An 18,253-nucleotide genomic window follows, 5' to 3' on the forward strand; every position below is an offset into this window, starting at 1 on the left:
AATAAGGGGCAATGTATCATGACTAATCCCTCTAAACTGCACATCTTTTGCTTGTGGGGAGAATGCAGAGCACACGGAGGAAACCCATGCAGACACATGGAGAATGGGCAGACTCCACACGAACAGTGACCCAAGCGGGAATCTAACCTGGGACCCTGGAGCTGTGAAGCAATAGTGCCGGCCACTGTGCAAACTTGCCACCCAAACACTGTCGTGCTGTGCCACCCATCCGCAACCCCAACATCCGTCATGCTCCTGTCCTTGGTGAATACCGATGCAAAGTACTCTTTGAGGATATCAACCACTTCCTCTGACTCCACCGATGCCCTCCCTCCTTTGTCCTGGAGTGGGACTACTCTTTCCGTAGGAACCCTCTTGCTCCTCGCATATGTATAAAATGCATTGGGATTTTAATAAACCCAATGGCAATGACATTTCAAGCCCACTTTTAGCTCACCTAATTCCCCGCTTGAGTTTGTCAGTCTTGACAGAGTCACTCGCCGCTGTAATAATTGTATGTACTTATTTAAGCGAAGAGAATCCATTGTTTGAAATTACACAGATTAAAATAGATTTTCACACTTTTAAATTACATTTTTAAATCAGTTGTACTTAACATAAATATTGACGTCAAAATAAATCTTCACTTCCAGGAAAATATTTCTGATCAAACATCTCACTTTGGTAAAGGGTATTCCACTGATTTATTATATTTATTGTTATTTTATTTACTACTTTCAGATCTAGTTACATTTAAATATCTGTATCACGTGCTGAGCTGAGCTACTGAAATGTATTCTGCAATTTCAAATATCTCACTGTTTCTTTGCAATCAAACTCCTTAAAGTAAGATTGGTCAACATGAGATGCCGGAGCAAACATTTCCCTCCAGCACAGTTCAGCAGTTACTGAGTTATCACATTCTCACTGTACATGAAGTCCTGATGATCTATTTAACAGTCATTTCTGTTCCGGTCAACGCAGTTCACCAGACAAAGGCAAATATATCACTTGATCAACCGACTGGGGTGTATTTAGAAACAGAGAATGTCACCATTACCTGCACCGGCCAGACATGTGATTCTGATAAAACCTTCTACGTTTACAAAAATGGTCAACATTTTACCGGTGCTGGAATTACCACACAGGACATCTCTGCAACTTTCTCATTTGCTGCAATCGGCAATAGAGGACATTTTGCGTGTTATTCTTATTGTGTGCATGATCAGAAAACATCCGCAGTGAGCGAATCTGTGATTGTGACAATAGCAGGTGAGGGACTGAAAACAGTGTTTTTTTAAGATAACTGCTTCAGTTCATTGTTATTTTACAAAGCCTGTTTCATCTAATGTAAGAACATTTTCGGTCAGATACTGAGAGGGAGCATTTTAATTGAATAAAATCCTGACAGAATCCATGAACGTTTGGGGCCTGGATACTTGATCTATAACTATGAGCCAGAGAAGACCACACGAGCCAATCAGGAGGAGGTGTGAAGTATCCAGTCCACAGATGATGTGGTCTGGAACTGAACTGCAGACTGTGATCATTGCCACATGATGGCTCAGTCACTCCCACGCTGCGTGAGTATTTAGAGAGTGCTGCACTGTCAGGGGCTAGATATAAAGAATTTAGGGTTTGAGGTCGATAATCCGGAGCAGAACTCCTTCTACAGCCCGTCCGTTTCCGCTACTGCGGAGGTGCTGCACTCTTGGAGGTAGATGTAAATAATTCAGGAACTGAGATCCATAACACAGGCTGACACGAACCTCGATGCCTGTACTGAAGAAGGCTGCACTGAGCGGGGTAGATGTATATGCTTTCAGTCTTGAGCTTCATAAACCACGCCGACATTAGCCCCCACCCCAAACCCGTGGAAAAAATGAGGGAGGGCTGCACTGTCGGAAGTAATACGTGAATGAGCCGATTTAAGCATATTTGATCGCACTCTCATGAGGCAGAGGGAAGCACATTTAACTCCCACTCCATGCAACCCCTTTTTAAATTCTTATTTCCCAGATGTTGGTTTCGCTGGCTGGGCCACAATGTATTCCAAATCCCTAATATCGCTTCAGAATGTGTTGGTGAGTTGCCTTCTTGAAGCACAGTCCCTTGTGCTGCACACGCCGTTAGAGAGGAAATACCCCGGTCTTCACACTTGGACAGTGAAGAAACAGCGATATATTTCCAACTCTGAGTTATTTGCCACAGGATTCCTAGTCGCCACAGTGTTTGTAAGGCTCGTCCAGTTCCGTTTCTGGGCTTAGCACGCTACCCTGAGGAACTGCTGCAGTGATGTCCAGACAATGATGTGAGTGACCTTCAACAACCACAACCATCATACACTGCGCTTTGTATGACTCGAAACAGAGGATAGTTTCAGAACTCATTCCCATTGACTCCAGTTTTGCTAAGGCTCCTTGAAGCCATATTCGACCTTCGATATCAATGAAAGTGTTAGCTATCGTTTGGGTTCCAGCTCTTCTTTCCTGGTTTGACCCTAGGCTGTAATGATGCCAGCAGATGAGTAGCCGTGGTAAACCGGATCTAAGCGGCAGTGAGCAAGTTATGGCTTAGTAAATTCCGCTTGATAGCACTGTTGATTTAGTCAGGGAGCAGCTCAGTGGACTGTGAGACCGGTTTGTTTTCCGGAGAGACGCCATCAGTGGGTTGTACTCCTCGGGCAACCTACGGTATCCATGTGACCTCTCCCTGTCAGTTGTTCCCCCTGCCTGCGGTGTGGTGATCGGCAGGTTAAATCCCAACAATCAGCTCTCTCTTTGTTCTGTGGCTGTGATCCTCAGAGACTCAGGGTGCTTTGAGACAGATCAGTGGAGATTTTTGTTCTAACAATGGCCCTAATATGTATTCTTCTGATACATTTAGAACTAATCTATCCACTTTCTCTTTACCATAGATCCGCTGGCAAAGCCAAGGGCAGTCCTTGATCAATGGACCGGAGTGTATGTAAGAGGAGAGACTCTCACTGTTACCTGCACAGTGACTGGAGATAATCGAGAAAAATACTTCAAATTTTACAAAGATAATCAACGTTTGTCCACCCGTCGAATTGACAGAAACGTCAAAATTGGACCAATCCGGGCCACTGGTAGAAGAAGTGAAGGGCGATATGCCTGTCAATATGGAATTTCCGTCGGTGGTCGGCAGCTAATATCCTCAATGAGCGAGACTGTGGAGGTGACCATTTCAGGTAAATAACATAGAAATGAAACTTCTGTTTATTCTGTGGGCTTTGATTATTGATTATTTCCGCTCCGGTTCACGGCAATAACAATTTAACTTTCATTTGAGGTGGCTGCCCGTCACCGAGGTGGCACGGTAGAAGCGACAGTATTTCTAAATGAGCGTCCATTTCATTCCTCAACGATTGATTCTCTAAATGACAGAATGTGGCATGATTTCACCGACGGTGCATCAACTGTGGTCGTGGGGACTCGGAGCCGGTCTGGGGAGCGGGTCGTTGTGATATTGGTGGTAAGGTGTGAGGGGTATGTTAGTAGGGAAAGATTCATCCATTCGGGGGCGAAATTGATATGCTAAGGTGCAACCATAGTCCTGTGGCGGAGGGGGTTTATTACAGGCATAAAGTACCGGACTGTGCCATTGATTTCCGAGATCAACGAATGCCCAATTCCGTACCCCCTTCCCCCTGGAGTGGTATCTACTGCATATACTGTCAAATATCACCCTACAACCTGCACCCACAGCGTCATTCATTCTCCTTGTTCGTATGACCAGCAGTTCGACTTCATTTGGGTTATCTCCAGTTGAGATCTGCGGACCGATAATTGTAGCTTTGTCTCGGAGATCGGCATGTTGTCATATCATAGAATTTACAGGGCAGAAGGAGGCCATTCGGCCCATCGTGTCTGCACCGGCTCTTGGAAAGAGCACCCTACCAAAGGTCAACACCTCCACCCTATCCCCATAACCCAGTAACCTCACCAACACTAAGGGCAATTTTGGACACTAAGGGCAATTTATCATGGCCAATCCACCGAACCTGCACATCTTTGGACTGAGGGAGGAAACCGGTGCACCCAGAGGAAACCCACGCAGACACGGGGGGACGTGCAGACTCCGCACAGACAGTGACCCAAGCCGGAATCATACCCGGGACCCTGGAGCTGTGAAGCAATTGTGCTATCCACAATGCTACCATGCTGCCCCGGTAATCTCCTCAATATCAAGCAACATAATCGTAAACTCACTGTACCCCCTCCAAAGCCTCCATATCCTTCAGGCTCAATGCCGTGGATGAAGGAGAACCTGACACATTCCTTCTTTCCTAGTTTCTCTACCTGCGTTTTCTCTTTTAGTTACCTGTCGACCTGTACACTCAGGTCCCTCTGCCTTTCACTACCTCGGAAGTTCTGATATTTATTGCTTATTTCGCACTCGTATTAGACGTTTCAAAATGCATTACCTCACATTTGTCTACATCAGACTCCATCTGGCATCTCTCTGCCGAAGTCTCCAACCGATCAATATCCTGCTGTGCAGACCCGATGGGCCGAATGGCCTCCTTCTGCACTGCATGCTCTATGTTTATGTTCATCAATTGCAAATATATATCCAGCTCTCTTCGGCAAAGTCCTATGCAATCCACCTCCAACAGTCGGCAGCGCATTCAAAACCCCAAAAACATATCACTCATAGCTCTCTTGATTGCCGTCTTGTAATTGTGACCGCTAGTCACTGACATACCAATTAGTGGAAAAGGAATATCCTCTTGACCCTGTCAAAATTGTTCAGAATATTCGCCGCTTAATGTTCTCTGATCCAAGGAAACCTGTCCAAGGAGGAGGGGCCGCATCTCACCTGCAGGGGCACTAATATCTTGGCTGGTAGGTTTGCTAGAATCACTAGGGAGGATTGACCGTAGTATGTCAGGGGTTGGAAACCCCTCAGCGTTAGCGTAGAAAGTGTAATAACTGAAGGGGAAACATAGAACAAAATAAGAGAACGACATTACCCGCAGGCAGAGCAAAGAAGGTGACAAGTTTGGGAAGGGCGGAGTCAATGCAGGACTCAGGATGCTGTATGTTAATGCACACAGTGTACGGAACAAGGTAAATGAGCTTGTTGTACGCATTGAAATTGGCCGGTACGATGATGTGGGCATCACAGAGATGGGGCTGCAGGGGGAATCAGGACTGGAATCTCCATATACAAGGATGTGTCCTATGAAAAGGGCAGGCAGGTGGTCAATGGGGCGGGGTTGCATTGTTGGTAAGAATTAAGATAAATCGATAGCAAGGAGCGGTATGGGATCAGAAGGCATAGAATCTCCAGGTAGGCTGAGGAATCGCAAAGGTAAAAGTACCTGATGGGAGTTATGTACAGCCCCCCTGGCACTGGCCAGGATGTGTGGCAGATAATTAATCAGGAGACAGAAAAGGCAAGTCAAAAAGGCAATATTGTGTTATGGGCGAGGCGTTTTCAGAACCCAAAATGTATCATGGAGTGGGGGGTGGGCACGGGAGCAATAGGTCAGAAGGTGAGAGCATTGAGGGAGAACTAGGGAATAGGGACAGTGTGGCTCTGAGGCAGAGCAGACGGGGAGAAGTTGCTGAACACAGCGGGTCTGGTGGCCTGAAGTGCATATGTTTTAATGCAAGGAGCATTACGGGTAAGGCAGATGAACTTAGAGCTTGGATTACTACTTGGAACTATGATGTTGTTGCCATTACAGAGACCTGGTTGAGGGAAGGGCAGGATTGGCAGCTAAACGTTCCAGGATTTAGATGTTTCAGGCGGGATAGAGGGGGATGTAAAAGGGGAGGCGGAGTTGCGCTACTTGTTCAGGAGAGTATCACAGCTATACAGCGAGAGGACACCTCAGAGGGCAGTGAGGCTATATGGGTAGAGATCAGGAATAAGAAGGGTGCAGTCACAATGTTGGGGGTATACTACAGGCCTCCCAACAGCCAGCGGGAGATAGAGGAGCAGATAGGTAGACAGATTTTGGAAAAGAGTAAAAACAACAGGGTTGTGGTGATGGGAGACTTCAACTTCCCCAATATTGACTGGGACTCACTTAGTGCCAGGGGCTTAGACGGGGCAGAGTTTGTAAGGAGCATCCAGGAGGGCTTCTTAAAACAATATGTAAACAGTCCAACTAGGGAAGGGGCGGTACTGGACCTGGTATTGGGGAATGAGCCCGGCCAGGTGGTAGATGTTTCAGTAGGGGAGCATTTCGGTAACAGTGACCACAATTCAGTAAGTTTTAAAGTACTGGTGGACAAGGATAAGAGTGGTCCGAGGATGAATGTGCTAAATTGGGGGAAGGCTAATTATAACAATATTAGGCGGGAACTGAAGAACATAGATTGGGGGCGGATGTTTGAGGGCAAATCAACATCTGACATGTGGGAGGCTTTCAAGTGTCAGTTGAAAGGAATACAGGACAGGCATGTTCCTGTGAGGAAGAAAGATAAATACGGCAATTTTCGGGAACCTTGGATGACGAGTGATATTGTAGGCCTCGTCAAAAAGAAAAAGGAGGCATTTGTCAGGGCTAAAAGGCTGGGAACAGACGAAGCCTGTGTGGCATATAAGGAAAGTAGGAAGGAACTTAAGCAAGGAGTCAGGAGGGCTAGAAGGGGTCATGAAAAGTCATTGGCAAATAGGGTTAAGGAAAATCCCAAGGCTTTTTACACTTACATAAAAAGCAAGAGGGTAGCCAGGGAAAGGGTTGGCCCACTGAAGGATAGGCAAGGGAATCTATGTGTGGAGCCAGAGGAAATGGGCGAGGTACTAAATGAATACTTTGCATCAGTATTCACCAAAGAGAAGTAATTGGTAGATGTTGAGTCTGGAGAAGGGGGTGTAGATAGCCTGGGTCACATTGTGATCCAAAAAGACGAGGTGTTGGGTGTCTTAAAAAATATTAAGGTAGATAAGTCCCCAGGGCCGGATGGGATCTACCCCAGAATACTGAAGGAGGCTGGAGAGGAAATTGCTGAGGCCTTGACAGAAATCTTTGGATCCTCGCTGTCTTCAGGGGATGTCCCGGAGGACTGGAGAATAGCCAATGTTGTTCCTCTGTTTAAGAAGGGTGGCAGGGATAATCCCGGGAACTACAGGCCGGTGAGCCTTACTTCAGTGGTAGGGAAATTACTGGAGAGAATTCTTCGAGACAGGATCTACTCCCATTTGGAAGCAAATGGACGTATTATTGAGAGGCAGCACGGTTTTGTGAAGGGGAGGTCGTGTCTCACTAACTTGATAGAGTTTTTCGAGGAGGTCACTAAGATGATTGATGCAGGTAGGGCAGTAGATGTTGTCTATATGGACTTCAGTAAGTCCTTTGACAAGGTCCCTCATGGTAGACTAGTACAAAAGGTGAAGTCACACGGGATCAGGGGTGAACTGGCAAGGTGGATACAGAACTGGCTAGGCCATAGAAGGCAGAGGGTAGCAATGGAGGGATGCTTTTCGAATTGGAGGGCTGTGACCAGTGGTGTTCCACAGGGATCAGTGCTGGGACCTTTGCTCTTTGTAGTATATATAAATGATTTGGAGGAAAATGTAACTGGTCTGATTAGTAAGTTCGCAGACGACACAAAGGTTGGTGGAATTGCGGATAGCGATGAGGACTGTCTCAGGATACAGCAGGATTTAGATTGTCTGGAGACTTGGGCGGAGAGATGGCAGATGGAGTTTAACCTGGACAAATGTGAGGTAATGCATTTTGGAAGGGCTAATGCAGGTAGGGAATATACAGTGAATGGTAGAACCCTCAAGAGTATTGAAAGTCAAAGAGATCTAGGAGTACAGGTCCACAGATCACTGAAAGGGGCTACACAGGTGGAGAAGGTAGTCAAGAAGGCATACGGCATGCTTGCCTTCATTGGCCGGGGCATTGAGTATAAGAATTGGCAAGTCATGTTGCAGCTGTATAGAACCTTAGTTAGGCCACACTTGGAGTATAGTGTTCAATTCTGGTCGCCACACTACCAGAAGGATGTGGAGGCTTTAGAGAGGGTGCAGAAGAGATTTACCAGAATGTTGCCTGGTATGGAGGGCATAAGCTATGAGGAGCGATTGAATAAACTCGGTTTGTTCTCACTGGAACGAAGGAGGTTGAGGGGCGACCTGATAGAGGTATACAAAATTATGAGGGGCATAGACAGAGTGGATAGTCAGAGGCTTTTCCCCAGGGTAGAGGGGTCAATTACTAGGGGGCATAGGTTTAAGGTGAGAGGGGCAAAGTTTAGAGTAGATGTACGAGGCAAGTTTTTTACGCAGAGGGTAGTGGGTGCCTGGAACTCACTACCGGAGGAGGTAGTGGAGGCAGGGACGATAGGGACATTTAAGGGGCATCTTGACAAATATATGAATAGGATGGGAATAGAAGGATACGGACCCAGGAAGTGTAGAAGATTGTAGTTTAGTCGGGCAGTAGGGTCGGCACGGGCTTGGAGGGCCGAAGGGCCTGTTCCTGTGCTGTACATTTCTTTGTTCTTTGTTCTTTGTTGAGTTCAACCAACCTCTTCCTTTAATGGATGTGTTGCTTTTCCTAGCACACGGCTTTTTCCTTAGGTGTGGGATTACAATTATGGACATGTGGGTTTTTAAACACAAAACAATGTTTATTCCATGAACTGAACTTAACATCTGAAAAAAACATTGGATCTCTTAACACCCCTTACTTCAAAGATAACTCAGAAAATATTGCAACAGTCAATAACTCCTTAAAATGTTCCTTCAACTTTCAAGAGACTTAACACCTTTAAACAGTATGACATCAGGTTAAAGGATATATATTATTTCTGTAGCATGGCAGAGATATAGTAGCTCGGTTGACTTCAGCTCCAGCACCTTGCTTTCTTCCTGCAAACTCTCTGGAAACACACAGACACACACAACCTGCTTTTTTCCAACTGGCTTTCTCCCTCTAAGCAACTCACAGCAAACCAGAACTGCTCAAGCTCCAGTCTCACACTGGCTTTCTCCTTTTAATCAGCTCACAGCAAAACAGTCAGGCACTTTTAAACTGCTCTCAGCAAAACCAGCCAGTCACTTTTCAAACTGCAAAACCAAACTGCCAAATGGCTGAACTGAACTGAGCTCCACCCACTCTATGACATCACTGTTTTCTGAAGGGCACATTGCTTAAACATCCAGTTCTTAAAGGCACTCTCGCATGACAATTGCAATAATCATGGGCGACTTCAATATGCTGATGCACTGGGAAAATCAATTCCGTTGTGGATCCCAAGAAAAGGAATTTATGGAAAGCCGAACAGATTTTTTTTAAGAGCAGGTTGTGACAGAGCCTGCTCGGAGACAGGCAATTCTGGATTTGGTGATGTGTAATGAGGTAACTTGATTAGGAACTTAAGGTGAAGGAACCCTTAGGGAGCAGTGACCACAATATGTCAGAATTTACCCTGCAGTTCGATAGGAAGAAGTTGGAATCAGATGTAACGGTATTAACATTAAATACGGGAGACGACAAGGACACGAGGAAGGGGCTGGCCAGTGCTCATTGGAAAAGAAGCCTAGCAGGGAAGACAATGGTTCAGCAATGGCAGGAGTTTTGGGGGATTATTCGGGAGGCACAACAGAAATTCATCCCATTGAGGAGGAAACATGCTCAGGGGAGGACAAGGAATCCGTGGCTGACGAGGGAAGTCAAGGACCAGATAAAAACAAAAGAAAAAAGGTTGCAAAGTGGCGAGGATTAGTGGGAACCCAGGGTTTGGGAAGCCTTTAAAAGCAAGCAGAGAACTACTAAAAAAAAACAGAAACGGGGGAGAACATGAAATATGAGGACAAGTTAACTAGCAATATAAAATACATAAAAAAAGGTAAGAGAGGCAAAAATAGATATTGGGCCATTGGAAAATGTGGCTGGAGAAGTAATAATAGGAAATAGAGAAATGACAGAAGAACTGAATACTTACATTTATTATGGGCCAGGGTTTAGACAACTCCAAAGTATATCATGGAGTTCAGCTGATCCACGACGTTTAATAGTTTTGCTTATGGGGAGCACAAGGGTCCACTCTCCAGGAATTATGCAACAGAGACCATAAGTGTTTTTTAAAAAACAAAACAATGTTTATTCTATTAACCCAGTTAACATTTTAAAAAATACACTGTAAACATCTTATCAACTACAAACACACGTAACCCCAGAGATACAATACTCTATAGATAGCCCTTAATGCCTTTCCGAGCAACATCCATAAGTTAACCCTTTTAACAACGACAACAGGTTTGAATTCTCTCCATAAGCAGGTATTACTTTGAAATTATCAACTGAGCTGAAGACACTTTAGCTGGTCGAGAGAGGTCATTACACATTTGTTTGCTCTGAAGATAGCTCTATGGAATTCCTTGCCCAGTGAATCAGTAGAGGCTCCTTCATTAAATGTTTTTAAGATAAAGATAGATAGTTTTTTGAAGAATAAAGGGATTAAGGGTTATGGTGTTCGGGCCGGAAAGTGGAGCTGAGTCCACAAAAGATCAGCCATGACCTCATTGAATGGTGCAGCAGGCTCGAGGGGCTATATGGCCTACTCCTGCTCCTAGTTCTTATGTTCTTATGTGCACGTCTGACAACGAAACCAAAAACAGAGCCACAAAGCATATTTTCAGCTCAAAACGAAGTAAAAGACTGAAAGACAGCACAGCTCCAGCCACACACTGACATCACTGCAGCTATAACAACATAGTCCATTTTACTTCTTCTTCATCCACCGAATCTGCTTCTCTTCATCACATTCGTGACAAAGCATCGGCTATCACGTGTTCTCGTCCTGCCACACATATTATTCCACATCGCTCACATCAACAGCGACTTTGAATCGTTTGGTATAATTTGGGATGGCTAACACAGGAGCAGTGGCTAACACAGACTTCAAGCCGTCAAATGCCAGTTCACACTCCACTGATTTGCTACGTTTCTTTGGCAAATCCGTCAGTGGAGCGACCACACTGCTAAAATTCGGCATAATTTACCGGTAAATTCCACTCATGCCAAGAAATCGCATCATTTCCCTTCGTGCTGAGGATACTGGAAACTCCCCAATAACGTTTGTTTTCACAGCCCGTGGCACCATTCGACCCTCTCCGATTGTGTGGCCAAGGAAAGTGACTTGGGTTTTCCAAGTTCACTTTTAGCTATGTTTACAACCAAACACGGCTCCTGAATTCGATCAAATAACCCCAACAGACGCTTCAAAATGGTCTTTGCATGTCTGGCTGAAAATTACCAGATCGTCGATGTACACCGCACTATTGGGTACTCCTGAAACAACTTTGCGAGGTAATCGTTGAAATGTGGCTGGGGCGTTTTTCATGCCAAATGGCATAACCTTGAATTGGTATATACCATCTGGAGTCACAAAACCTGAAATCTCCTTCGCCCTTTCGGATAAAGATACCTGCCAGTAACCTTTAAGTGTTTGGAAATAAAAGCTGATTGTCCCACTTTCGCATTCCTCTGAGCGTGGGATAGGATAAGAGTCCGTTCTTGCAACTGCATTCACCTTTCTATAGTCCACACACAACCGTTGGGTACCGTCCGGTTTCGGTACTATCACTATGGGTGAGGTACATTGGCTGCAGCCCACTTCAGTTGTGCCATTTTAAAGCATACTTTCAATCTCTCTGTTATGCAGTGCGTATTTTAAACGATTAAGTGGACACGGATGTTGTTTAATTGGAAAAGCATTTCCCACATCTACATCATGTATAGCCATTTTAGTACTTGCTAACCTATCTCCACAAACCTGCCCATGTGATATCAATAACTCTTTCAGGTCAGTTAGTTTTTCCTCTGGAACTTAGCTCAACAATTTATCCGAATTTTTAAGAGCATCCTCGTTTTCCAATTTAATAGGAGGAATGTCAAAGTCAAAGTATCTGGATTCAGTTCTTCACTTTAAAACCTCCTCCTTTTGCTCTCCTTCCCTTTCAAAGTACCTTTTAAGCATATTCACATGACACACTCGGTGAGTATTCCTTCTATCTGGCGTTCCTACCACATAATTCACCTCACTTAATTTCCTTTCAATATGATAAGGTCCACAAACCTAGCTTTTAAAGGTTCACCTACCACTGGCAATAATACTAAATCGTTGTCTCCACTGGGAAAACTGCGAACTTTTGCTTTCTTGTCCGCTACCCGTTTCATCACATGTTGTGCAACCTTTAAAGATTGTCGAGCCAATTCCCCTGTTCTATTTAATCGTTCAGGACAATTTGACACGCAGTCCAATAATATAAGTTCCGACTGCTTACTCACCAATTTTTCCTTAATCAATTTAAGTGGTCTTCTTACCTCATGACCAAGCATTAGTTCAAAAGGACTGAATTTGGTTGACTCATTAGGTGCATCCCTAATTGCGAACAGTATGAATGGAATTCCTTTATCCCAATCCTCTGTATAATCTTGACAATAAGCCGTCTTTAATGTCTGATGCCACCTTCCTGACGCTCCCGGTGATTCTGATGGTACGCAGTTGACTTAAATTGTTTTATTCATAAGCTATCCATAACTTCTTTGAATACCCTTGGGGTAAAACGTGATCCTTGATCCGATTGTAATTCTGTGGGTTGTCCATCTACGGTAAAGAATTTAAGTAACTCCTTCACATTCGTTCTAGCTGTAATATTGCGTACTGCAATGGCCTATGGAAACCTAGGAGGCACATCCATTATAGTCAAAATATATTGATTCCCACTTTTCGTTTTAGGAAGCCGTCCTACGCAATCAATTAAGACCCTTGTAAAAGGTTCCTCAAATGCTGGAATGGGTATTAAAGGCGCTGGTTTTATCACTGCTTGAGGTTTCCCTATCACTTGACATGTGTGACATGACCGTCAAAATGTAGCTACATTTTTATGTAGTCCAGGCCAATAAAAATATTTTTGAATTTTAGCTTGAGTTTTCCTTACTCCCAAATGCCCTCCCACTGGGACCTCATGTGCAACTCGCAACACCTTCTTTCTATACACTTCCGGCAATACCACTTGCTGAACTCCTGCCCACTTTTCATCCGCCTGCATATGCAAAAGTCTCCATTTTCTCATCAAGACATCATTTATACGGTAATAACATTCTGATATACACTCAGATTCCTCTTCCACGTATGCATTCTGATACATCCGTTTTATTTCTTTATCTTTCTGTTGTAACTCCGCCAATTTTCCTGAACTAAAAATATCCGCCTCATCCTCCACCTGTTCTTATCCAACCATCTGATCAAAATTCGTTTCTGATAATTGCACTTCAACTTCATCTTTACTCTTTGATTTCTCCTCTTGTCTTATCCTATGACTTTGCGACCTTGTTACTACACAATCCGGAAACATCACAGGGTATTCGTCCTTCAACACGTCAGTTGTCTGATTTTCCACTGGTTTATCAACCACAGTAGACATCACTCCCACCTGCGATCCAGCTTTATCATTACCTAAGATTAACTCTATTCCTGGACACGATAGTTTGGCTATTACTCCTACTACCACTTCACCACTCATCGCTGTGCTTTCCAACCTTACCTTATATAATGGAACACTACTTCTCTCACCCTGAATTCCACATAGTACCACCTTTTCGTGCAATATTCCTCGCAAACTACATAATTCCACATCTCTTACCATCAAAGTTTGACTAGCTCCCGTATCTCTTAAAAATGTGGCTTCTTTACCTGCTTCTACTGATACACATGAGTAAATTTTAATCACACAAGTAAATTATTTAAAGAGATCTGCCACCTTCTTATCAACTACCTCTTGATCAGGCACATCCTTCGCTTCACTGGGGCTGTTCTTTCCCACGTTAACACACCTCATTCTCTTATCCTGTTTTACCACACCAGTCTCCCCAGTGCTTTTCTTCAACAACCAACAATGTGACTTTATATGGCCTAGCTTATTACAGTGAAAACATTTGAAACGTTTCCTGACTCTTCCAACCTCCTGGATTTATTTCTTAATCTGAGGTACACTCTCCTTATTATCTCCCGTCAGATTACCTTTACCTTTACCGCTTGAGTATTTCTCTTTTCCCCAGTTTCTATCCCTCACAGGCTGAAACTGATGTCGGAAACCAAACATTGATTGATGAACTAATTCATAATCATCTTACATTTCTGCTGCTAAAATTACAATTTCAACCTTCTGTTCTTCCACGTGAGTTCGCACTACATCCGGAATTGAAGATTTAACTTCTCTAAATGTATTATTTCTCTGAGAGCGTCATACGTTTGATCTGGTTTCAAAGCCCCTATCTACCTATCAAAAGTACTCTGTTTGATCATTTCAAACTGCACATATGTTTGACCAGGTTACCTCCTTAAATTTCTAAACCTTTGTCTGGCTTCAGGCACTAGTTCATATGCACATAAGATGGGTTTTGTCACCTCCTCATACGTTCCAGCTACCTCCTCCGGTATGATGCAAACACTTCACTAGCTCTACCTACCAACTTCGTTTGAAGCAGTAATACCCACATGTCCTGTGGCCATTTCAGTTGTTTAGCTGCCTTCTCAAATGAAATGAAAAAGGCTTTTATCTTCTTCTCATCAAACCTTGGCAATGCGTGGACATATTTAAATAGATCCACACCGAGCCTTCGACTATGACGCTCAAGCTTATTATCCTCAGTACGATCCTGAAACTGTACGTGTCCCTTTACATCTGCCAATTTTCACTGACTGGTGTTTCATGGCCATTTTACGAAGTTCAAACTCTCTCTCTTTTTCCCTTTCCTCTCTCTCTCTTTCTCTCACATTTCCTTTTTCCTCTCTATCTCTTTCTCTGTCATTTCATTTTTCCTCTCTATCTCTTTCTCTCTATTTTTCTTTTCCCATCATTGCGTTTTCAAGCTGCTTTCATTCTTTCTCATGTTCCAGTTGTTTAAACTATAACTGAAATTTTGCCAGTTCTAATACGTCCGACTGTATCTCAGGCTAATTTAAATGTTCAGCTACCGGCGTATGTACCTCGCCTTTTCGTACGCTGTCAGGCAACATTAACTGCAATGTCTTTGCCAATCTAAAAGCCTTTTTTTAGTCTCTGTTCGTCGGGTACTGCGTGTGACGTTCTCCAACCCCCAAAACACCCGAGCCTCTGAATGAGCCATTGTCTAACACACACTGCCTTCTTAAACTGGAATACCACAACTGAAAAGCAAAGTAAAATATGGTCACCCCTCACTGTCTTTAAGTTTACTAAGTCAACCCAATCACGAAAGATAGATCTTCATCCCGGACGAGCCCACAATTTATTATGGCCCAGGGTTTAGAAAACTTCAAAGTATGTCATGGAGTTCACCTGAGCCACGACTTTTAAAAGATTTTGGTTATGGGGAGCAGACGGATCCACTTTCCAGGTGCTATGCAACAGAGACCATAAGTATTTTTTGAAACAAAACAATGTTTATTCTAAGAACCAAGTTACAAATCATCAAGTGAGCTGAAGACATGTTTTAACTTGTAGAGAGAGACATAATTACACATCTGCTTGCTTTGAATACAGTCCTACAACTCAAAGCCAAACTAAACAGAGCCAAAATGCAGCTTTATAGCTCAAAATAAAAGTGAGAGACAGAAAGACAGCCCAGCTCCACCACACACTGACATCGCTGCAGCTATTTGATAAACACCCATTTCTTAAAGGCACATCCACCTGACACTTTGCATCAGTCATCACGGTGGTAGGCGCCAGTGGGATGTCAGAGCTTCAGGGGAATCAGGGTGAAGGGGTGAGTGCAGTGGCCATTACTAAAGATAATGTTCTGGGGAAACTGAAAGGTCTGAAAGTGGATAAGTCCCCTGGACCGGTTAGATTACTCCCTAGGGTCCTAAAAGAGATAGCTGAGGATATTGTGCAGGCATTGCTGGTGATCTTTCAGGCATCACTGGAGTCAGGAACGGTCCCAGAGGACTGCAAAATGGCTAATGTGATACCACTGTTTAAGAAGGGATGGAGGCAAAGACGGGAAACTATAGGCCGGTTAACCTGACTTCGGTAATTGGTATGATTTAATAGTCCATTATTTAAGATGAGATAGCGGAGCACTTGGAAGTGCATGATAAAATAGGACTGAGTCAGCACGGCTTTGTCAAAAGGAGGTCATGGCTGAAAATACTGTTCTTTGAGGATGTAACAAGGAAGTTAGGCAAAGGAGAACCAGTGGTCGCGATTTATTTAGATTTCTAGAACGCCTTTAACAAGGTGCCGCATAGCAGACTCTTCAATAAGTTAAGAGCTCATGGTGTTAAGGATACGAACCCGGCATGGATAGGGGATTGGCAGACTGGCAGAAGGCTGAGGGTCAGGCAAAAGGGATATTTTTCGGGATGGCTTCCAGTGACTCGTGTGCCTCAGGGATCAGAGCTGGGAGCACAGCTTTTCACACGATACATTGACAATCTGGAAGAATGAACTGTTGCTAAGTTTGCAGATATGCAAAGATCTGCAAAGGGACAGGTAGTATTGAGGAAGAAGGGGGCTGCTTAAAGACGTAGACAGGCTAGGAGAGTGGGCAATGAAGTGGCAGAAGGAGTGCAATGTGGAAAAGTGTGAAGGTATGCAACTTGGAAGAAGGACTGGAGGGTCGACTACTTTCCACATGGGAAAAGCATCGCAAATCAGAAGCAGCAAGCCACTTGGGAGTCCGTTTTCACGATGTTCGTACGTTTAACGTGCAGGGTCATTCGGCAGTCAGGAACGCAAATGCAATGTAAGCATTCATATGGTGAGAGCTAGGATTCAAGCCCAGGAATGCACTTCTGAGGCTGTAAAAGGCTCTGATGAGACCCCCATTGGAGGATTGTGAGCAACTGTGGGCCCCGCATCTAAGGAAGGATGTGATGGGCCTTGGAAAGGGTCCAGTGGAGGTTCACAAGAATGATGCCTGGAATGAGGAGCTTGTCGTACGAGAAACGGTTTAGGTCTCTGGGTATGAAGTCGTTGGAGTTTAGAAAGATTAGGGGGAATCTTATTGAAACACAGGATACTGCGAGGCCTGGATAGAGTGGCTGTTTCCACTTGTAGGAAAAACAAGATCCAGAAGACTCAATTTCAGACTAACGGCATAGGCAGCACGATAGGACAATGGAAAGCAGTGTTCCTTCACAGCTCAGGGTCCCAGGTTCGGCTTGGGTCACTGTCCGTGTGGGGTCTGCGTTGATTTCCTCCGGGTACTCCGGTTTGCTCCCACAAGTCCCGAAAGGTGTGCTGTTAGGGAAACAGTCCATTATGAATTCAACCTCTGTGTACCCGAACAGGCGACGGAATGTGGCAACTATGGGATTTTCACGGTAATTTCATTGCAGTGCTAATGTACGCCTAATTGTGATAATAAAGAATAATATTCTGTAAAAAGAGATAGGAGAATTTTCTTCAGCTCGATGGTGGGGATGCTGCGGAGACCAAGTCACTGAGTTTCTTTAAAACAGAGATTGACAGGGTCCTGATCAATAATGGGATCAGGGTTATCGGGAGAAGGCAGGAGAATGGGGATGAGAAAATTATCAGCCATGATTGAATAGCGGAGCAGAATCGATGGGCCGAGTGGCCTAATTCTGTTCTTGTTCTTAGTCTTATGGAGAACAAGCCCAGTTTCTCCGGTCTTTCACTGTGTCTAACATCCTTTATTGCTGGTATAATTCTAGCAAATGCTCTCCGCACCCTCTCCATGCCTTCAACATCCTTCAATAAGGTGCCCAAAACGGAACACAATACACCAAATGGAGTCTGACCAATGATATGTAGAGGTGTAGCATCATTTCCTTGCTTTTATACTCTATGAGTCTTTATGACCCCGAGGATGTTATCAGTATTCTTTACACAGTTTCAATGCCCATCCACCTTTAGAGAATTATGCACTTCAGCCCCGAGGTCCGTCGGCTCCTGTATCTGCGAAAAGTTGCACCGTTGAGCCTATATTGTTTTGCCATTTGTCTTCGACCAAATAACCTCACAATTGGCTACATTGATGGGATTGTTGTTTTTCTGATAAGAAGCCTTTGGCCAGCAACGTCCTACAGGGATGAATGTTTTTTACATACATCAATGACGTGCATGTTAATGTCGCAGGCGTAATTGGTAGATTTGCAGGGTACAGGAACATTGGGGATGTCCCTGACAGTGAGGAGGGTATTCTTGGACTGGGAATGATACGGATCAACTCGTTGTTGGGCACAACAACAGCAGATGGAATTTACTACTGATAATCTGCGGGGATGCATTTTACGAAGTCTAA

The sequence above is a fragment of the Scyliorhinus torazame genome, chromosome 23, assembly GCF_047496885.1.
Source record: "Scyliorhinus torazame isolate Kashiwa2021f chromosome 23, sScyTor2.1, whole genome shotgun sequence".
Taxonomy (NCBI): Eukaryota; Metazoa; Chordata; class Chondrichthyes; order Carcharhiniformes; family Scyliorhinidae; genus Scyliorhinus; species Scyliorhinus torazame.